The 21,571-nt window shown below is 33.4% G+C and overlaps 1 long non-coding RNA gene across 1 annotated transcript in view; it reads left to right on the top strand.

The window, feature by feature from the left end:
• Positions 1 to 11,215: 11,215 nt before the first annotated feature.
• LOC111088604 overlaps positions 11,216 to 21,571 on the top strand; it is a 36,066-nt gene continuing 25,710 nt past the window's right edge. Inside the window, exons 1-2 of the long non-coding RNA XR_002613078.1 lie at positions 11,216 to 11,494; positions 12,335 to 12,484. This is a non-coding gene — a long non-coding RNA (uncharacterized LOC111088604). The remainder of the gene's footprint in view (positions 11,495 to 12,334; positions 12,485 to 21,571) is intronic.

Here is a 21,571-nt window from a genome sequence, read left to right as displayed (position 1 = left end):
ATAAAACTACACAACGGGCTATCTGTGCTCCCCCTCACTACGGGTATGGAAACCCGATTTTTAGTAAGTACGCAGGTTTGCTCCTGAGCCATTGGAGAGCACATATAAAAACTTGCATAGCTTAGTTGTTGCTGTTGGATCAACGAGTAAGCAACTAAGCCTAATTTTATTTATTTCAACTGAATTAATGTCAAGTTGGACTATTATAAAGGTCAATCCTACAAGTCAGCCGGTGGGTCAGCGACCTATAAAGCTAAAATCAGGGGCTCGACTCACCACGGTGGACAGAGTGTAGGTAGCCCAATGTATAGCTTTGCCCCAAACCAACAAACACTCCTAATACTTAAACAAAAAACGAAAAAACAGCGACATCTGTGAAAGATGTAATAAACTTTTATGTTCACTAACAAAAGTTAGCGCGACTGCGTTTTTTTTCTTTACTTCAAAATTTTTATTTATTTCAAAACTATTATCGTTTGTTTGTAATCAAGCACAAAACTACACAATGGGCTATCTGTGCTATGCCCACCACAGGTATCGAAACCCGGATTCTAGCATTATAAGTCCGCAGACATACCGCTGTGCCACTGGGGGGCAACTATTATCGACTCGTCATTATTTTTCAATACTTTTTATAACGTTCTGTAAACTTATCTAGTCTTTAAGTGAGTTTACATCTACCGTCCTGAATATAATATTTGGTCTTAATTTAGCCTAAGTTAGGTTTAAAAAAACAGTCACGAAACGATCAACTATCGTTCATCTTTAGTAACTTAACATTCATAAAATAACATACGGCAGACGATTAAAAAATTTGTAAACATTGATTTTCAACTCTGTGACCTTTGAGGACTTGTAACTGAATTGGTATATTTGAGAAATAACATAACGCAGACGATTGAAATATTTGTAAACATTGATTTTCAACTTTGTAACCTTTGAAGACTTGTAACTGAATTGGTATATTTGAGAAATAACATAACGCAGACGATTAAAATATTTGTAAACATTGATTTTCAACTTTGTGACCTTTGATGACTTGTAACTGAATTGGTATATTTCAGAAATAACATAACGCAGACGATTAAAATATTTGTAAACATTGATTTTCAACTTTGTGACCTTTGAAGATTTGTAACTGAACTGGTATATTTAAGAAATTCTATATCTAAAATAAAAGAATTTGAATTTCCATCTGGTACTTAGTAAACACAAAGCTACACATTGGGTTATCTGTGCCTTGTCGACCACAGGTATCGAAACCCATATTTTAGTGTTAAAGTTCTTCGGACTTACCGCTAAATCACTGGGGGAATTTTCTTAACATGCTGGACTTATAATAAATTGAAAAGTAACTTTTCATCCCGAAAATAAGAAAAACAAAATGTTACAAATAATAACACTAATTAAATATCAAATTATTTTTATCCCCTTTATCGGAAAATAACTACTTACATACTATTTTAAAATACAAATAATTCACTTATTAGAGAAGATAGTCAAACTTAAAACTTCGGTTTTTTAATTTGTATATTATCAGATTAACATTACATTGTATGTTACGATATTTGAAGTTAAAAAAAATCGGTTCTACCAAAAGCTCAGATAAAATAAACAATATCATGATTGACCACTACATTTGGTATCAGCACCTTTTCGAAATAATTAAATAATCTTACAAAAGTTGACGTTGTATTATCCACATACAAAAATATTGAAAGTTAAAGAAGTTATTATACAACTTCTCACTGAGTTACTCTTTCTAAAAGTTTGTAGAATATTTCTAGAGACTCTAGATATGATATGTAGTGTCTACATTAGTTTCTCAAGCTACAGATCAATATTTGGACTCAATGTCTATTGTACTTGCTCCCCAGTGGCACAGCGGCATGTCTGCGGACTTACAACGCTAGAAACCGGGTTTCGATACCCGTGGTGGGCAGAGCACAGATAGCCCATTGTGTAGCTTTGTGCATAATTAAATTACTATTGTACTTATCAATGTTAGTGGAGTCCAAATAGGGATATGTAGCTTCAGAAAATAATGTAGACACTATTTCCAGCCCCCCAGTGGCTCAGCGGTATGTCAGCGGACTTATAACGCTAGAATCCGGGTTTCGATACCCGTGGTGGGCATAGCAGTTTTTATAGTTGACTTTCCTGTTTCAATACTTTCTGTAGCATTAAAACTCTCTATTTTACTATAGCTAGCTAAGTTACGTATATCTATCTATCCCTGTTTGTCTTTATAAAATTAAAAAAATATATTATATTTGTTTGTTTCCTTGTTATTAGCTACACTAGTATAAAAGCCCGTCAAAAATAACAGGAAATCAAAACTTATCAAATTTGAACCCTCCAATATGCATTTGCATCTTTACCACCCATAAACAGATATAAAAAATATAGGGTCTTCTAGCTATCATGAAAAAAGTCGGCCTCTTCCCTACAGACAATTGGTATCTTCATTCTGTTTTGAAAAACACTTTTTCGTAATAATTCCCAAACATAGATCTTCGCAAATTTTTTACTTATTTTTTACAGGCGTTGATAGAGTTCGAATGCAGTTCCGTGTCTTCCCGGCTTTCCTATTCGGATCCTGCCTAGCTTGACATCATAATGATGTGGATGATGTGGTGTCACGCACATAACGCCATGCCCTATCTGGTCCTGGGAACTCCCTCCTTAACAGGCTTTTATGTAGCAGAAAGAGTGCCAACATTTAGCAGCTATTTATGCCTATATTAGCGATTAAGTTCAACTAAACTGTGAACGGGCAATCAAAAGAGGAATTATTATAGGAGAAACAGTGGAATTGGACTCGTGTAACTCACGAAATTCGGAGAAATCGGGCGTGACCGATTAACTGACCGACCAACCGACACTTGACTTTTATATATATTGATTTTTGTGCGCCAGTAATACCAAGCGTCGGGCGAGTGTATACCCCATTCGATTTTATTACTCATCAGGATCTCTACCAACCTACCCTCAAATCTAATTATATGCCCAAAGTAGCGCATCGTCCGATTTATATATATATACACTAATATCCCTTTCGTTACAAAAAAAAGGAATCATTGAGACCATAAATTGAAGAGTTCTGTAAAAGAATTAAAGCGATAAGGTTCGTCATTTTTTTCTGTACGCTTGTCGAAAAGTCACTTACTTATTTAGATGAAACTTCGTTCAAATACTGAAATTTTGATTCACTCCATAAACACATATATAGTGATTTAGGCGGCTTTATACGTACAATAAGCTTTATTTTTGCTCAGCCAATACTGTGAAATACTCATTGCTAATATTCAGACATTTTAAAGGTGGTTTTAAACGGGCTATTTTTATAGCTGCCATTTTGTTTCATCACTATCCCTACTATTAAGTACGGTAGTACTTAATAATGAACTAATGGGCAAATGTTGATTTTGTTTAACAGTAGTGAAATTACTTATTTTTCTTATTATCAATGTTTGGGTGATCTTAACTACTAAAAAGGAAGGATTTGGGTGTTGTTTCACGAAAAAGTCTGCTTTTTAAGGTGGTTTTTGCCCGAATGTTATGTTATAGTTTTGAGGAATTTCCTGTGCGATCCCTATTATGAACTACTGTCGTGGTTCACGAAAAACGGAAACTGTTGTTGGAATGTAAACAGTTGTTTACATGTTGTTGTTTTACATTTTTATTCAACGTATTTCAGTTTTCTTCTGTGCCAAATAAAAATGTGAATTAAGCTAAATAGTAAAAATTATTCATACGTAAAAAAGTATACAAAAAAAAGCTTGTTAATTCTTACTTAAAAAAAAAAGCAAATTCTGAAATCTATATAATGAGATTCAGTGTCTGTATGTCACGTAACTCCTCCTAACATTCTGGACTCACCAACTTTTAAATGGTACCAAACGAATCGTCTTGGTCCCGAGGTTTGCACAAAGTTAATACTTTTCCCCCCAACACTTTAGGGAACCCGGATAGTTGGTGAAAACACTTTTACCCTAAAAGCGGACCCCAAATTGGACCCCAAATATAGCATTGATTTACACTACACCTACTAATTACCTTTCGTAACTTGGTCAAGGAAATTACAAAATTAAATTTGCATTATAGCGGAATTGATCATTAAACTTACAAAGTGCAAAATAGTAGTTCAAGCATTAAATTTGCCCACGGATTCGCTAGTATATCCAGAGTGTCGATAATCTAGTTACACAACTTAACTCATGTTAAACAGTGACTTAATACTTTATAGAACTAAAGAGGACATGACATGAATGTTCGTATATTCGATACATTATCATTTCGGTCCAACGACATTTACTATGACCTAAGGTTGATGATTTACTTAAAGGAACTAAAAGAATAACTCCAAAGTCAACAGTTTTAAATTTGTTTGTCCTTAAGATTATTAATACAGCCGTTGCTCTTTTTCTTGACTTTTTTTTTAGTTTCTAAATCTCAAATTTATATACTTTTTTTGAGTTAGTGCCTTTGTAGTCCAAATGTCGTTCACAATTAAAAAAAAAGAAGATTCATATAAACATTGATGATAAGTGTTTAATAAAACATTAATATATTTCTATAAAGATATACACAAATGTCTATACATGGACTTACCACAGCCTGGGGACTCCAGTGACAAACGCCAGTACAGAACGTAGTGTATGATTATATATAAAGTTGGCACAGCCTCTAATTTTAAAACTTCTTTTTCATTGGTGGGGTAGTAACCAATGAGGGACCGTAAAATAATCAAACCAAAGCCTTATCTGGCGTATTTTAACGTGGTTATTTATTTAGTATTTGATTTATAGAAATCAAAATTATATCATATGACATGAATGCAAATTTCATAAACGGATTGAAGATTACAGTGATATGCTGTAACTTTTAGTGGCCTAGGACACTCGAACAAACGACAAGTATTATGCCTCAACCAGAGCATTTAATGTATGGGAAAAATATTGATGTAAAATATACCATGTTAACAGTGGTGGGATTCAAATATTTTAACAACAGGTTCTCTCACTAGCAGCATGTAAAAATATTAGATATTAAAAAAAAAGGAGGGGCCAGAAAGGGGACACTCGAACAAACGACAACAAGTATTATGCCTCAACCAGAGCATTTAATGTATGGGAAAAATATAGATGTAAAATATATCATGTTAAGTTCTGAAATTGTAAGAGAAAAGTTGGGAACCTAAAAACTGATAAATCTCCTGAACCAGACAACTTTTATCCTAGAGTTTTAAAAGAACTTAAAGATACTATTTGTGAACTGCTAGCTAATAGTTTTTATAGATCATTGAGTATTGGAAGATTGGAAGTTAGCTAATGTTAGTCCAATATTTAAAGTAGGTGATAAATATTGTCCAGGCAATTATAAGCCAGTTAGTCTTACATCAGTAGTTGGAAAGTTTTAGAGAGTGTGATTAAAGATGCATTGCAAAGTCACTTAAAACAGCTTTATAATAAATAGTGTCGAAGAGCCAGCATTGTTTAACTAAGGGAAAGTCTTGTTTAACAAATCTTCTGACATTCTTTGAGGATGTTACTGCAAGAGTTGATGAAGGAAATACTGTGGATTTGGTTTACATTGATTTTCAGAAAGCATTTGATAAGGTGTCTCACAAAATACTTGTTACAAAAATTAAATCTGTGGGTGTGGGGAAAATGTTATTAAATCGGATAGAAAATTGGCTGGAGAGTAGAAAGCAGAGAATAGTAATAAATGGAGTTAGATCTGACTGGATCACAGTTACATGCGGTGTGGCTCAGGGCTCTGTGGTGTTTGTGATTTATATTAATGACATTGACTCTGGAATGACCAACAAAATTTTGAAGTTTGCAGATGACATTAAGATTTTTGGGGTGACTAACTGTATCAAAGATGCTGCAGACTTACAGGGAGATTTAGATCATTTGATGCATTGGATCAGTATGTGGCAGATCATGTTTAACTATCCAAAATGTAAGGTGATGCATGTAGGTTTTCACAATTTAAATTATTGTTACAGTTTAAATGGGAATACATTAAATACTGTGGTCGAAGAAAAATATCTTGTTGTTGTGATTGAAAAAAATCACTTAAGTCATCTAACCAGTGTCTTGTAGCTAGCAATAGGGCTAATAGGATTTTAGGTAGCATCTATAGAAATATTGAATGCAAGACAAGGGATATTATTGTTTCACTGTATAGATTACTTGTAAGGCCTTATTTGGAGTATTGTGTACAGTTTTGGGCTCTCTTCCTCAAGAAGGACATTGAATTGTTGGAGAAAGTTCAGAGAAGAGCCACTAGGATGATACCTGGGATTGTCCTATGAGGAGAGACTAAAATCTCTAAACTAGTTTTCTCTGGAGAGGAGAAGTGTCAGATGGGATATTAATGAAGTGTTTAAGATTATTAAGGGTATTGATAATATAGATTCATCAAACTTTTTTGTGTTTAGCAGTGGAAACAATAGAACATGGGGTCATAATTTCAAATTTTGGCAACGTAGGAGTCGTCTACAGTTTAGACAGTATTACTTTTAAAACATGGTAGTTGGCTGTTGGAATGAGCTGCCTTCAAGGATGGTGGAGGCAGAAAATTTAACTGAGTTCAAGAAAAAATTGAGTGAATACATGAGTCATGAATAGTAAGGGATGGTTATAATTTGGAGTTGGAAGGAACATCCTTGATGGGCTAATAAGCTCCTTTTTGTCCTTTAAAATTGTATTAATATTCAGTTATGAAACAATTGCCCAAACTAGAAAAAAAAATAATGAAAATATATTTTATTTCTCCCTCCTCTCGTTAATTTCGAATAAATAAAGAAGAGGGAATCCTCAATAGTCGCGGCACTTGAAATTCTCTTAGGCAGGAGTAAAGTATATTCTTGTATATATAAATCAGAGATTGCTAATTTTAAAGTCTGAGAGGATTCTGCAGCGAAATGTAAATGTCATGATTTACAGATTAAAAATTACCACAACACGAATTATATTTAGAAGAATGTCAGTGTGTGTGTGTGAATTATTTCTAAGTTAGGTATGTTTCAATAATAAGCAAAAATTTAAAATAAGTTCATAAAATACCCAATAAATATGGTTAATGAAATAAATATAATTAGCTTAATAGAGTTGAACAAGACTTACCAAATTAAGTAAATAAAGATAACTGAACATAATATTCGCGGAATATTCGGTTCTTTTACGTGAAGTTCAGTTCATATATATATATATATATATCCAGTTTCAGTTTAATTCAATGGCTTCATAACCAGGGATTGATTAATTAAAGGACATTGTTAAGACAAACCTCTGTACTTTTAGATATTATTGGTTGTCTATTCGTTTATTACTTTATTGTTTTATTTTATATTATTTGTTGCACTTTTAATCCCTAAGAGATTTAACATTTAACTATAATGATTCATAATCTAATTATAGCAAAATCTATATTAAACTGATACTTAAGTTATAGACATATATGCATATAGATCATGAACGAATTTCCAGTATCATTTATAATGAGTTCCTATGAAGAGATTTTGATTTCCCTCGAGTTGAATCTTATAATCTGTTTCAACATTAATATAACGACCATTCTTTTTCTTTAGCTCAACTAAGACTTTGACACAGTACATGTTAGTCCTCAAAATCATAAAATTCATTCTAGAAAATTACATCAATTCGAAATCTTTCTCTCACTTTTTTCATTTATATTTGTTACTGATGTAATCAGATAGGAGGTTTTATAACTTTGATCTGTGATTGAAATGTTTGTATTGTATAAACAACATTTCAGATAAATATAATGTACTTATAAAATAAAAGGAATCTTGATGATATCAGTATTATTATCTTCGTATTTTACGTTACTAATATATTAAAATTATATTTACTCGATTGACACCAAAGATTTAGCATTATATTATACTCAATATTATCTTCTTATTATTTGTAATATTTTAAAAAATAAATATTGGTCACAGAGAAATGCAAGATGATGTTTCCCTGATATTACATCTTTAACATATGCTACGTTACTGTATAATATATAGATCAATGGAGATTTTAGAAGACATACTTAAGTTCTTGTTTTTTTTTATATAGATTGTGCATAATAACAATTTCCAGCTATTATCATAAGGAAAGTGGTCCTTCAGAAAGGATATTTTTATGAAATAAAAAAGAACGTACATGGTTAATCAGTTTATAACATTATTATTCTGTCCTATTACCAGAGATATTTTTCTATTATAGAAATAAACATAAATGACAGATATCTAATCAGTAAGTTGAATTTAACATCTTCGTATTTGACGAATTGGTAATTTTTCATTATTGAATTTAATTACAATTTTATACACTAGATGACAGCACATTTTAGGTATATGTGATCAAAAAATATTTACAACTAGACTTTAAGTAACAAAATAAAGAAACTCTTAAAATAAAATTGGATTCTTTAGGATATTGGTAGCTGTGTGAACAAGATATGTGAGTCTGAGTTTATCTAACACCACTCTCTTGAATTGAAGTAAATATTATATTATGGTGTCCCTTTGTTATGGGTATTTATCAATATTTAATTTTTTGTCTAGCCTATTTACTACGAGTTTTTAATAAAGGTAAGCATGGTAACTGTGTTAGCAGAGGTGGTATCACACTTATATTAAGGATACTTATCATGCCTGAACTTAATCCCCCCCCCCCCACCCCACACACACAATAACACTTTGATTCGTCTAGCAGAATTAGTTTTAAAATGCAGTGGGTCTTGTTTTAACAATGAATTCTGTGAGTGGGTTAGTGATATAGCGATGAGAAATACAATGGGTCCAGATTTTGCAAAGCTTTTTGATGGATATATCGAAGAACAATACGTTTACATGATGGTCTCTTACCCCTCCTTTACAAGAGATATGTCATTGACGCTGTTGGAATCTTCACAGACAGCTTGTCCAACATAGAAACGTTTATTAATTACGTAAGTAACTTTCATCCTTCGCTGGCCTACACACATAACATTCCCGATTCGTTACTACCATTTCTGGATATTCTTCTTTCAATATCTTCCGATCAAATCATAACCAGTGTTCATTATAAATCCACAGACACCCACAACTATTTACTTTTGATTCTAGCCGTCCAATATACATGATAAATAACATCCAAAAATCACAAATAATTTAGCAACAGAAAATTTGTAGTGAACCTGATGATTTTAATACCCGCACCACAGAAATGTAATCATTCTTCCATGATTGTGGCTTCCTCCAACTGAACCTGAAAAAAGCTCGCAACTCTATTGTAAATCAAGAACACAACTCCTCTTCACCTCCCACAGAAACAAAATCTAAACTCTCCTATACCACATCACATACCACCAAACAACAAACAGGTTAAAGACATTATTCTAAATAATTTTCACATTTTAACATCACTAAAGATATTTTTCCAAGACTCCCCCATGATTTCCCACTGTCACGATACCAATACTGGAAACTATCTAGTTCACAGTGGGCTCAAATATTACTGTGGGTAGCTATCCTTGTAATGAAAGGTGCTGCAACACATGTGCTTACGTTGACCCAAGAACGTCCATGTAGGATCCTAAGTCGAGTTTTTACATTAAGGATCAATATAACTGTACATCAAAATGTGTCATATATGCTATTGTATGCAAATGTTGTGGAAAATTATACATAGTAGAAGCCAGTAGATTATTAAAAAAACGAACCTGACAACATTTCAGAGACATAGAAATCGTAACGTAGATAAACCAGTAGTTCGGCACTTTAATTTGTACAACACAACTGTATTCTTAAATATTTGTTTGGAAGAAGACCCTACGAACAAACATAACCACGAGCTACAAGAAACAAAATTATGTTTAACCCTGGCAACTATCCACCCCGATTATTTTTTTACGGATTTACTTTTCAGCTATACATACCTGAAGAAGGGCATTGACCGAAACGTTGTATCAACAACAGTATACATTACCATTTATACATATCTGTAATTAACACTTTGTTGTCGTTGGTGGTTTAACTTACGACATACTCTTTATGTTTGTTTTCAAAAACCATCACGGGTAATTTCTTACACGAGGTTTCTTAATTTAGAATAGTAAATAATATCCATTGTAAATAACATTATTGCTGATCAACCGACAATATAATATTGTATTTCAACAATGATGAACTTAACTCACCTTTCGTAACAATTACAATCGCCATATTTTAGTCCAATTGAGCAAATTATATGTGTATCCAAACGTCTCATTTGCCGCCATTTTCCACTTCCGAGAGCCATGATAAATTTTTGTTTACACATTTCAACGAATAGGCTACTACTGAACAAGAAACCTTTAAGTATCTTGCACAGTTTATGCCATGTTCAGCCTGATTGTTTTTGTGGTCAAAAATGGTTCATCCCAGTATTATATGACTAATAAGTGTAAATGTATGTATTGATCTAGTGTTAAAGAATAGACAGTTAAAAATTCCTTAAGAAATTTTTAAAAAATATTGTTGGGAAAAATATTATCAAAAATCTGCTTAGATCAGCTAAGAGATCAATTATGAACCCAATGGAATAGCCTTGCGATGTGTTGGGACTCTATTTGAGAGTAAGAAAGGATAAATTTCGAATTTTCTTCACATTTTGGTACTAATTTTAAAGAAGATTGCTAGTTTATTTTATCAGTTATGTATCAGTTGCTGGTGTTAAGTGTTAATTAATTTGTTTTTTGTTAAGCAAAAAGTTATACAATGGGCTATCTGTGCTGTGCCACTAAGAGTGTGAGCCCTCAGACTTAACATTGAGTTACTGAGGGGCAACAAGTGTTAGAAACATAATTCGGGTTCTCAATAATGTCAATTTTATGTCCAGTTCCTATTAAAATGGGGCCAGATTGCAAAAAATGACACTATCATTTTCAGGATGTTTTGTCTCAATACTTTTTAACCCTAATACTTTAACATTTGAATATATATATATATAGAAACTCTCTTTCAAAAAAGTACATATTTTGTGTTCAAACATCCTTGAATGTTTATAAATTGTTTTACTTAATTTTATTTTCGTGGCACGGTTACTTTCATTTAGGAAATTTTCTACTATTTTTTCACTAGTATAATTTTGGCGACATCTATTCTGTTTGACTTCGTCGTCTGCTAGCCTAACGCATATGATTCAAACGCCAATGAGCAATTTATTAAGGTGAGACGCGTTGTTAGGTGGTTGGTCGTTCATGCTGAATCATGAATAGTTTAGAAAACAACAATATATTTCTGAGTTTCTAGCTGCTATGAAGAATTGTCAAACTATTTGATGACACAGTTGATTTTTTTCTGCGTGAAATATATATTATGATTCTAGGTAAACGTCAGTAATAATTTCACTTAATTCACCTAGTAGTGGTAGAATATATTGTTGTGCTCTGAACAACCGTGAAGATGGAAGGGCCGGTGCGATGGTAGGCCTAGTTATCGGAACTGGTGAGGAAATCCCCGTTCTCTACCACTGTTACTAGTGTTACATTTAATGACTAATTCTTAAGGCTGACGTCTAAGCGTAACGGTCATTCTTTTATTCAGTTTTTAGCTCTGTTGTAACGTGTTGGTAGACAGCTTACAGTTACAACTTGTACATTACGAGACGAGTGAGTTGATCAATTTAATTTAGAATGAGAGTGAAAATTGTTTGTAAAACTTAAATTTCTTGCAAAAATAAATTAACAATGAAACCAGGGAAGGGTGTTCAACTGTTTATACGTGAATCAGTATGGAGGTATGTTTATCGATAATCTCGGTGTGATAAGGTCCTTGGCTATTATTATTAATATTAAGCTTATGCATGCCGATTGAGTGATTGATATGTTACTGCATATAAAGAACAAGTTAACGAAAGTAAATCGTGTTCTCTATATTCAATTTTGATGATGTCTCAATGGCTGTACGGTGTACCAGTACCAAATGGTTTTTCACTCAGGTGATGAATAAGAATTATGGTTAATGAAGTTGCAATTTCTATATTAAAATTTGGTTAAAACTATAATAAAAGTTATTCAATATGGTGCATGCCAAGACAGGATATGTTATTCACGTAACACTATTCTTAAGGAGTCATTAACTGCCCAAGTTTAATTAGTTACATATTTTATAATTTAGCTTTAGTGCATCTGAAAAGGTAAATCTTAAGTAAATCTATCAAGCTTCAAGATTAAATTCAGGCCTAGTTTTACTTGTAAGTTGTTAGTTATAGGTACTTCATAATAATATGTTGGACACTTGAATCTTTGAATACTTAATTTGTATCTTTGTGTTACTTCACCTTAGAAATATGCCAAATGTTAACTTGAAGACAAAATGAAAGTGACAGTGAATTTTGGAGATATTGGTGTCATAGTGCCTTGTGGAGATGGCAACATCCTGGTACGAGAGCTTATGAAACTAGCCATCACCAGATACAAGAAAGCACTGGCTAAAGTGAGTAAGCCCCCTTATTATTACTATGCTGGAATAAGAGGTCCACATGAAGACTCTCCTATCATAACACAAAAGTACTAGATATAACTCTAAGTAGGAAGGAAATGAGAATATATCTCTCTAAATACACTTTTAAAAATGCTGTTTCCTGTGTGCACATGATCAGAATAATTTGACATGAAAATAAGCTTAACAATACATACAGAAGAAGTCAAATTTGGTGACGACGAACCCACTTTGAGACTAATAATGGCTGGAGATGGCTTGAATAGGTAATGAAGAAAAACTTTAATATAAGTTTAACATAACAGCAAATGTACAACGTTTCGACAAGGTTTCGTCAGAGACGGCTTGAATGGGTAATGAAGAAAAACTTTATATAAGTTTAACATAACAGCAAATGTACAACGTTTCGACAAGGTTTCGTCAGAGACGATTTGAATGGGTAATGAAGAAAAACTTTATATAAGTTTAACATAACAGCAAATGTACAACGTTTTTTGTTAAACTTATATTAAAGTTTTTCTTCATTACCCATTCAAGCCGTCTCCAGCCATTATACAGAAGAAGTGTAGTGTGTCGAACAGATAGGTAGGAAGAAAAGGTATTTTAGCTAGTATTCCAAACTAACAATTATATAACAAACTGTGAAAGGGAATAACCCATATGAAATTCTTATCCTATGCTGAATACGAAAAAAGAACAGTTTGGTATGGAATTAAAGTTGTTTTAAGTTCTATATATTGATGGCTGGTGAACACATATCAAAGATTTTCTCGTGCTTTTGCTAGTTTCAAAACAATCTCTTCTAACTCTACTATGTGATTAGAGTTTTTCTTCAAAGCTACTGAGGTTGTACATAAAACTTTGTGATTGTGAACTCATACGAGTTTTTATTTCTCATCTTATTCTTACTTCGCTACTTAACTGTAAAGATTACTTCCATAATATAGTAAGTGGTTATCCACTATTCACATTGTGAGTAACAAAGAGGGGTCTCCAACATTTTGTATTTGCTGCTGGAAGAGTGACGTGATTTTCTTTTTCCAAACAGTAAAAGATGAACATTTGTCTGGATAATTTTCATTGGTTCATGAGTAACAACCAAATGCAGCTAAAACATGATAACATGACAAAGTGACTAAAATTGTTACATGTATGAGGGAAAAGATTTACATGGTCAATGTTTTGGCCAAATGATTTCCAGTTTACTTATCTTAGTCACAGGTAAGTCCAACTGACCCAAGCAGGTAGTTCTCCTTAAGAGTGACCACAGGTTTTACTTGTTTCCCATGAAGAAATAATATTGATCCACCCTTGGGAAATAAGTAGGGGGGGGGGCTTTACATGTTCCTCAACTTTACATTGTAGTACCAATGTTTTGTAGCAGCTACAACACTGTTCAGACTAAACACAACCACATGAGGTACCTGCTCTGGATGGGATGAAACCACCTTTTACATCCCTCAAACAAGATCTAATTGGACATCAGGCCAAGAGTAACTTCTACTATTCTATGACACTGTACAGTATACCAAGATGGGAAATTAGTGTTGAATTTCCCATCTTGGTATACTGTACAGTGTCATAGAATAGTAGAAGTTACTCTTGGCCTGATGTCGGTGATCAATAAAGTTAGTATTGCAGTATTGTATTTTAAAAATAGCTAACAGAGAAAAATCACACAAATTAACATATGACTGAATACTTCTACATAAAATAAATGCACAACTGGTAAGTATCAGCTAGTTTTAATTACATTAGTCAAAACTTCAGACATTACATATAGATTAAAAGTATTTATGGCCCAAGTATCACTTCAGTGACTTGTAAATGTACAAGATATGATTAGAGCTGGCCAATTAACTTGATACAGTTAATTACCTATGTGCATTGATTACACCTGTTAGTGTAATTATCAGTAATTAAGTTAGTGTTTCCCACTTAATAGTGTATTTATGATCATTCCACCTATCCAAGTCTCACGAGAATACTCAATTAGTTGAATGTAATTAGTTAATGAGCTTAATGAGTAATCAATTTTCAAATTCTACTAATCACTAAGCTCTAAGTTATGACTGAGGAACAAGTCTTACCTGTGGTTTACAGAGGCAGTGAAATATGTTTGAGGCACAAAAAAATGTTTTATTGATGTAACTAATCATCCCTAGAAGTATGAGAAAATAAATCTTTGGATGCTTTTATTTTACACAACATTTTTCATACAGCTAGCAAGGAACTAAAATGAATGATATTTTCTGTAGTATATATATATATAAATTGATATTTGTAAATTTTACTGTATTTCTTGCTGCTTATGGTAGTGTTACACCATATCTTTGTCCCTGATATATTTAGTTAGAAAATGCAAGCTTCTCCAAAGGTATATCTTATATCACTAACTTATACTCTTTCTCTTTTAATGAAAGTAGGTAAGTCTGGTAAACATAATTAACTTTTCACAGATGTTTTTGACACATTATATGGGCAACAAGAAAAACTTTTATCCAGGTTGAGCTCGGTCCAGTGGTTAACATGCTGGACTGTGGAGCTGAGGTTCTGTGATTTGTGCCTTGTTACTTCCCAGAAAAAATCTCTCTTTGCACTTTGGTGTGTTGTAAGGGTGACAGTCAGGTCCCACTGTATGGTCTGACAAGAGTTGATTGTGGGTGGTGTTGACTAGTTGTCTTCCATTTAATTGGTTAATTCAAAATTGTGGATGGCTAGCTCGCATAATTCTTGTGTAGCATTTTATGAAATCAAACAAACAAACCATGTAGTCCTTCAGAACTGTTCCTGCACACCCATGCCTGAGAAAAAGTACAAACAAATAAATCATCTGTTCCCCTCTTAAATTCATCTAAAGGGCAAACCTCTGTTACTGTTGATGATAACTCATTCCATTTGCTAGTCACCATGTTAACAAAATTTAACTGTCTTAATTGGAGCTTAGCTTTTTTTTTTTCCACTTCTTAAATCTATGTTGTCTTATCCTATTGTTGTCACCATGTTAACAAAATTTAACTGTCTTAATTGGAGCTTAGCCTTTCTTTTTCCACTTCTTAAATCTATGTCGTCTTATCCTATTGTTGTCAGAATCTTGTAAACTTCAATAAGATTGCCTCAAGTCAATATCCTTTTCTATATAAGGATACCAAAATTGGAAACAATATTCCAAGTGAGCCATTAACTAGTGATGTGTACAAAGAGATAATTGCTTTTTTTAACTTGTAGTAATTATGTCTGTAAACATGTCTAATACTTTTAGTAGCTTTTTTTATAACAACAGAAGATCCACAAGCAATTTGGTGCAAAAATAGTTTAGAAAAGGCCAGTGAGGGGCCATCAGTAAAGGTTAAGGTGGATCAAAAAAATTGTGAATGAGGGGCAATTTTTATAATTCAGAAGATATGTATACAGCTCACAAAATAACTTCCAGATTTTTCCATTCAAAAATCCATTTTATTTCACTTTCAACGTGTAAAATTTAAAAATTACTTAACATTTAGCCTACTTACCTGTCATTTCTTAGTTAAGTGTTCAAGACATAAACTTAAATTTACCTAGAAGCTTGAAAAACTAAAATGTATGTTACCACTTTAAAAAGTCCCCGAAATACGTAAACTCATCCACATTGTTTGGTTTTTGTTTACTTACCCTAACCTTTTATTTGAAGATAGAACTTCCATCTTTGGCTTCTGCATCATTGGTCCATGATGTTGAACTAGAGTAATCATGTCCATTGCATCATTTGTCCATGTTCTTGAACTAGAGTGATGATGTCCATTGCATCATTTGTCCATGTTCTTGAACTAGAGTGATGATGTCCACTGCATCATTTGTCCATGTTCTTGAACTAGAGTGATGATGTCCACTGCATCATTTGTCCATGTTCTTGAACTAGAGTGATGATATGGACACATGTGACACTCATTATTTAAACCAGGAATCACATTGATAGTGACATTAGAGTTTTAATGTGAGATATGAAGCTTTCACTAGTGTTGAAAATTTATTTTGAAATGTGTACCACACATTTTATGTTTCACACTAGTAGCACATCAAAGCAGTATAGTTTATAATGATATATAACAGTTTGAAATAAACTGTTTATGTTTTATTCAACACAGAAATTAGCATTGCTAAATTGATATTATGTAAAAAGAGTATTTATTGTCGTCTGGGGCAGATTAACGCAGGGGCTATATGGGCTGTAATCCCAGGCCAGGGCTTGAGAAAGACCCGTTTCGAGGTTTAATTGTTTTTTTTTAACCTTAGTCTTTAGTCACAATCATAATAGGCTCTGTAGAAAATTTTAGCCCCAGGCCTGTCTTACTTTTAATCTACCCCTGACTATGGTAGAAATAGTGCAGTTGTATAACATAAATATCTCCGTACCCTAGCAAAGGTACCAATACTACATTTATTACATTAGCTTCACCCTAGCAAAGGTACCAATACTACATTTATTACATTGGCTTCACAAGAATGTGTAACAATTTGTGTCATTTTCACACAAATCTGTTAAATACTGGCATACATTTTTCTAGAAACTTGCCCCTACTTCCCAGTTCCTAAAGTGAAATTGGTTGAGGGGGGGGGGGACTATAATCTGATGGGCTGAAGATAAAAAACATAGACCAGAACTAAAAGCTGACCAATAAGTATAAGCTACAGAAATGTATATAAAACAATCAATAAATAAGACATCTTGCATATGTAAATAACAGAAAACATGTATATGCTTACATTTATAAACATCCCTCACAACACAGTAGGTGTACAGACTAGATAGATATAGGCGTGTGTGTTTATAATGTGTGGTTTGTACCTCTAGATATCCACGAAACTAAAACAATTGTAATTCATCATCTCTTACATTTATTGGAAAAATGTACAAGTTTAGCAGCATTTTTTGAGTCTACTACACTTGTCCATCAACTGTAAATTATTGGGAGTGACCCCACTCACACACCCAATCAGAACATCTCTGCTTGTACCCTATAATCCCTAAAATTTTCGGGAAATGGGCGTTAATGCAGTAGCCGGGAGAGGATGGGAGAGAGATTAAAGTGTCTGTCAAACTCATAAACACAAAAAAATAATTAATGTTTATAGAATATATATATCACATGCTTCTTTTACTAAATTAATGCCAATTTTTACATTCGAAATAAAGCAGCTTGTGTCTATCTACAACGAAACATTTTCCAGCTTCCCAGCCTTTGATCGCCATGAAAGTTTACCAGATTATTGGGTATACCCAAGAGAAATTATAAAAACGCTGCATTTTTATCAGCCTCAGGCAGTTCATCCCTGACAAGTAAGGAGTCTCGTGTTAGTTGTTAAGACTTGTATCACCAGTTTACGTCGTGCATCGTTGCCCTTCGAAAAGTGTTAGTTTTTGGTCATGACCATCAACCATTTTTTTAAATAACTTTTAAACTTCTTTTAAAAGGGGGTTGATTTTGTGTATATTCTTATAAAGATGGTAAAACAGATTTACGTGTTTAAAAAAACATTAACATATCGGTTTACACACATACACATTTTGTGCTGTAAGGTTGCCCAGCTTCTGTCGTTAAGTTCAAGGTTAAGGTCACCAAATACACTAGTCGGACCTCTTGTGGTGAAGTGATATGATGCCTTTCAGACATCATGAATTTTCTTTTGAAGGCTAGTCCAAAGTATGTGTGTTAACTACACGTGCGTAATGGGGGTGTCATATTGTCCTCGTGTATTGAATGTGTAGGTGAAAGTTATATGATGATGACATTTATAAGAATCATCTTTGGTCATTTGTGGTGTTAATAAAATCATATTGTATTTGGAGACATATAGCACCACGATATATATATATATATATAAACACTACCTCTACTTAGCCAACTGGTGTCGTGTGATGCCTAGCGTGGTTTTGTGATGAGTTGTACTTTTTTTGTTTGTTTCCTTCCGCAGCAACACCATCGAAAACGTGTGTTATCGTTGTACAGTAACCTTGACAACATTCATGTGAACGTTATAAACAGTGTTACTGTTTTTGTAATACAATGCATTCTGAATTTCGTTCTTATTAGCTAAATAAACAGCTTACAGGATCTGTTTTTATTTCTTGAAATAGACCTTCAGACATCCGTTTGCAAGGTTGATATGTAATGTTCAGAACAGGTTTTACTTTAGGCCTTGCGGTACCAGTTTACCCTACCATCCATCCCATTAAACTTGCAAGAAGATAAGTTAGTCGTTCATCTTAAAGTAACCACGTTCTCCTGCCCCTCTTCTCTTCCCAACACCCTCTTTGTGAAAAACAGACCGTTCTTCCCGATCTATTAATCTCCCAAACATGGAAATAGAGCCTAGACTGTAATAAAACAGTGGTTAAGTTAGAAACTTGTCAAAAATTCGTTGCTCACTGTCACAAGTAGGAAGATCGTGGCTCCTATTTTTAAACAATGCACTTAATTAAAAAACGTCTGGAGATTTTACGTATGAAGTGTGAATGTGTATGGATTATACCAGTGTTTATATATCTGTTTAATTGAACTGTTGATCTACATGCAGAACTACAAACAGAAAACTTTAGCAGCTGTATACAATCGAAAATAGCTGATAGACCCATAGGGCACAGACGAACTTGAAACAGGTTAATATTCGCAAATGTGAGGAAAATTTAAAGGGCTTACACATTTCAAACAGACAAATTATTTATGTTAACTAGTCGCGAAAGACTAAATGGGGACTTCTGAATAATAATAATCTCTCTATCAAGATAATTAACATATTGTGTATCGTCTAAACCATTATTTGACAAAAGTCTGTGTGTGACCAATCCCGCCATGTACCCGTAGAGTCCCCCGGTGATTGACGTAAAATGATCGGCGTTCGTATCTCTCCTCCCCCTCTATTTTCCCCTTGGTGGCTTTGTCTTTCCCGTGTGTTGAACAAGTACGTCTGCTAATTCAACATTGTAAAACAACTACCAAGAAAAAAATAAACTTTTCAGTTACTGTAGAGCTATGTGAACTGTAATATTAGTTGCTAGTGTTAAGAAAAAAAAATGATTATTTAAAATTCTAAATTATTCATATATATATATATACATATCGCCAGAGTATATTGATATGTAAAAAAGTTGTATTTAAGAAATGTGAAATGGAATAATCAAAATAAATCAAACTGTAATTTTAGTTCTAACACATAACTTTATTGAATATTACATCTTTACTAAAATAGTCTGATCCACTATCAATTAAAGAATTCGATAACACTTCTAATCAAATCACCTTTTCATTCTCCACTTTAAGAACAACAAGAGAGATCCTGCATACCCGCGACACTTGAAATTCTTTTGGGCAGGATTAGAGTAAATTAATCTACAAGACCTTTTTTCCCCCTTTTTATTAGCTATATTTTTTGTGTGCCAGCAATACCAAGCGTGGGGCGCGCGCGTATACCCGTTCAATTTTATTACTCATCAGGATCTCTTCCAGTCTACCTTCAAATTGAAATTCTTTTAAGCAGGATTAAAGTAAATTAATCTACGAGTACTTTTTTTTTCATGTCTAGTCTGCCTAAAGTCCCATTGATACAACATAGTTTCATTCAGTATTTCCTAAATCACCATTATAAGCTACCTTTACTTGTAAGACGACACCTGTTCTAGGTGTCATCTTACTGTATATCTTTGAAAAGAAGACGACGTTTCGGCTTCCATGCTGAAGAAGGCCCACTTCTCAAACCTACTCACCTAGAACAGGTGTCGTCTAACAAGTAAAGGTAGCTTATAATGGTGATTTAGGAAATACTGAATGAAACTATGTTGTATCAATGGGACTTTAGGCAGACTAGACACAGTAGGTTTGAGAAGTGGGCCTTCTTCAGCATGGAAGCCGAAACGTCGCCTTCTTTTCACCCAACAGGCAGTTGCGGTTCATTAAAATTCTCAAACCTACTGAACGGAACTATGTTGTGTATCTCAGATTAAAGCCTTATAACTCTTATATCAGGACTCTATTGTATGTTTGTTTTAGAATTTTTGCGCACAGATACACGAGGACTATTTCCATAGAGTCGTCCTTAATTTTCAAGGATAATAAGCAGACTAAGGCAGCAGTTCTCAAACTTTTGTAACCCGAGGACCCCTTTTGATTTAAAACTTTTTTCTCGGACCCCCCACACATATCGATGTTTTTTGTTTGAAAAAAAAAAGATTACGTGTACATGAAAAGATGTATTCCAAAATTAAATGTTTTAATTAATATAAATTTGATTTTACGAAAAATGTGTTTTATTCCATAAATCATATTGTTTAAAATATTTCTCTGAAATTTCGGACATGATTTGTGGACCCTAGTTTGAGAAGCGCTGAACTAAAGGGTATCAGCTAGTTAGCAGCATCCACCTCAACTTTAGGGCTTTTATTTTCTGACCAATAATGAGAACTGTCACTTAGAGCGTATCCAAGGTCCCAAAGCGCTGCAACGGCCCACGAACCAAGAATCTTCGGGTTCACAGCCCGGATACGATAATAACTGTCGGGGATTGTATTTAAACAACTTTTGTTATCTTTATCATACATATAGAAGTACAATAATTCTGATATGACAAACCAGATAACAATTTTTGTTTCTAATTGTTTATTCTGCACAGAGCATGCGTCGTCTGCTTCTATGTCAGTATACGCGCAGTTGATATCGGAAATCGTTAAAGGACAATGTTAGATAATATCTCCTTTCCTCCTTTCTGTTGTTATCAAATCCACAATGAGCTCATCTCATCAGATGCTAATTGTGTACACTGCTATGTGTGTGTGGTAATAATTGACTCATTTAACTGGTTAAGTACTCGTGTCTTTAAATTCAAAGCCAAAAATCTATATAAAAAAAAGTGGAAATGTGCTCCATAGTGTCTTTAAATTCAAAGCCAAAAATCTATTTAAAGAAAAAAGTGGAAATGTGCTCCATAGTGTCTTTAAATTCAAAGCCAAAAATCTATAAAAAAAAGTGGAAATGTGCTCCATAGTGTCTTTAAATTCAAAGCCAAAGATCTATAAAAAAAAAAAAAAAAAGGGGAAATGGGCTCCATATT

Source organism: Limulus polyphemus, unplaced genomic scaffold, assembly GCF_000517525.1.
Source record: "Limulus polyphemus unplaced genomic scaffold, Limulus_polyphemus-2.1.2 Scaffold4110, whole genome shotgun sequence".
Taxonomy (NCBI): domain Eukaryota; kingdom Metazoa; phylum Arthropoda; class Merostomata; order Xiphosura; family Limulidae; genus Limulus; species Limulus polyphemus.
Note: the sequence above shows the minus strand (reverse complement) of the source record. Positions and strands in the feature narration are given on the sequence as shown.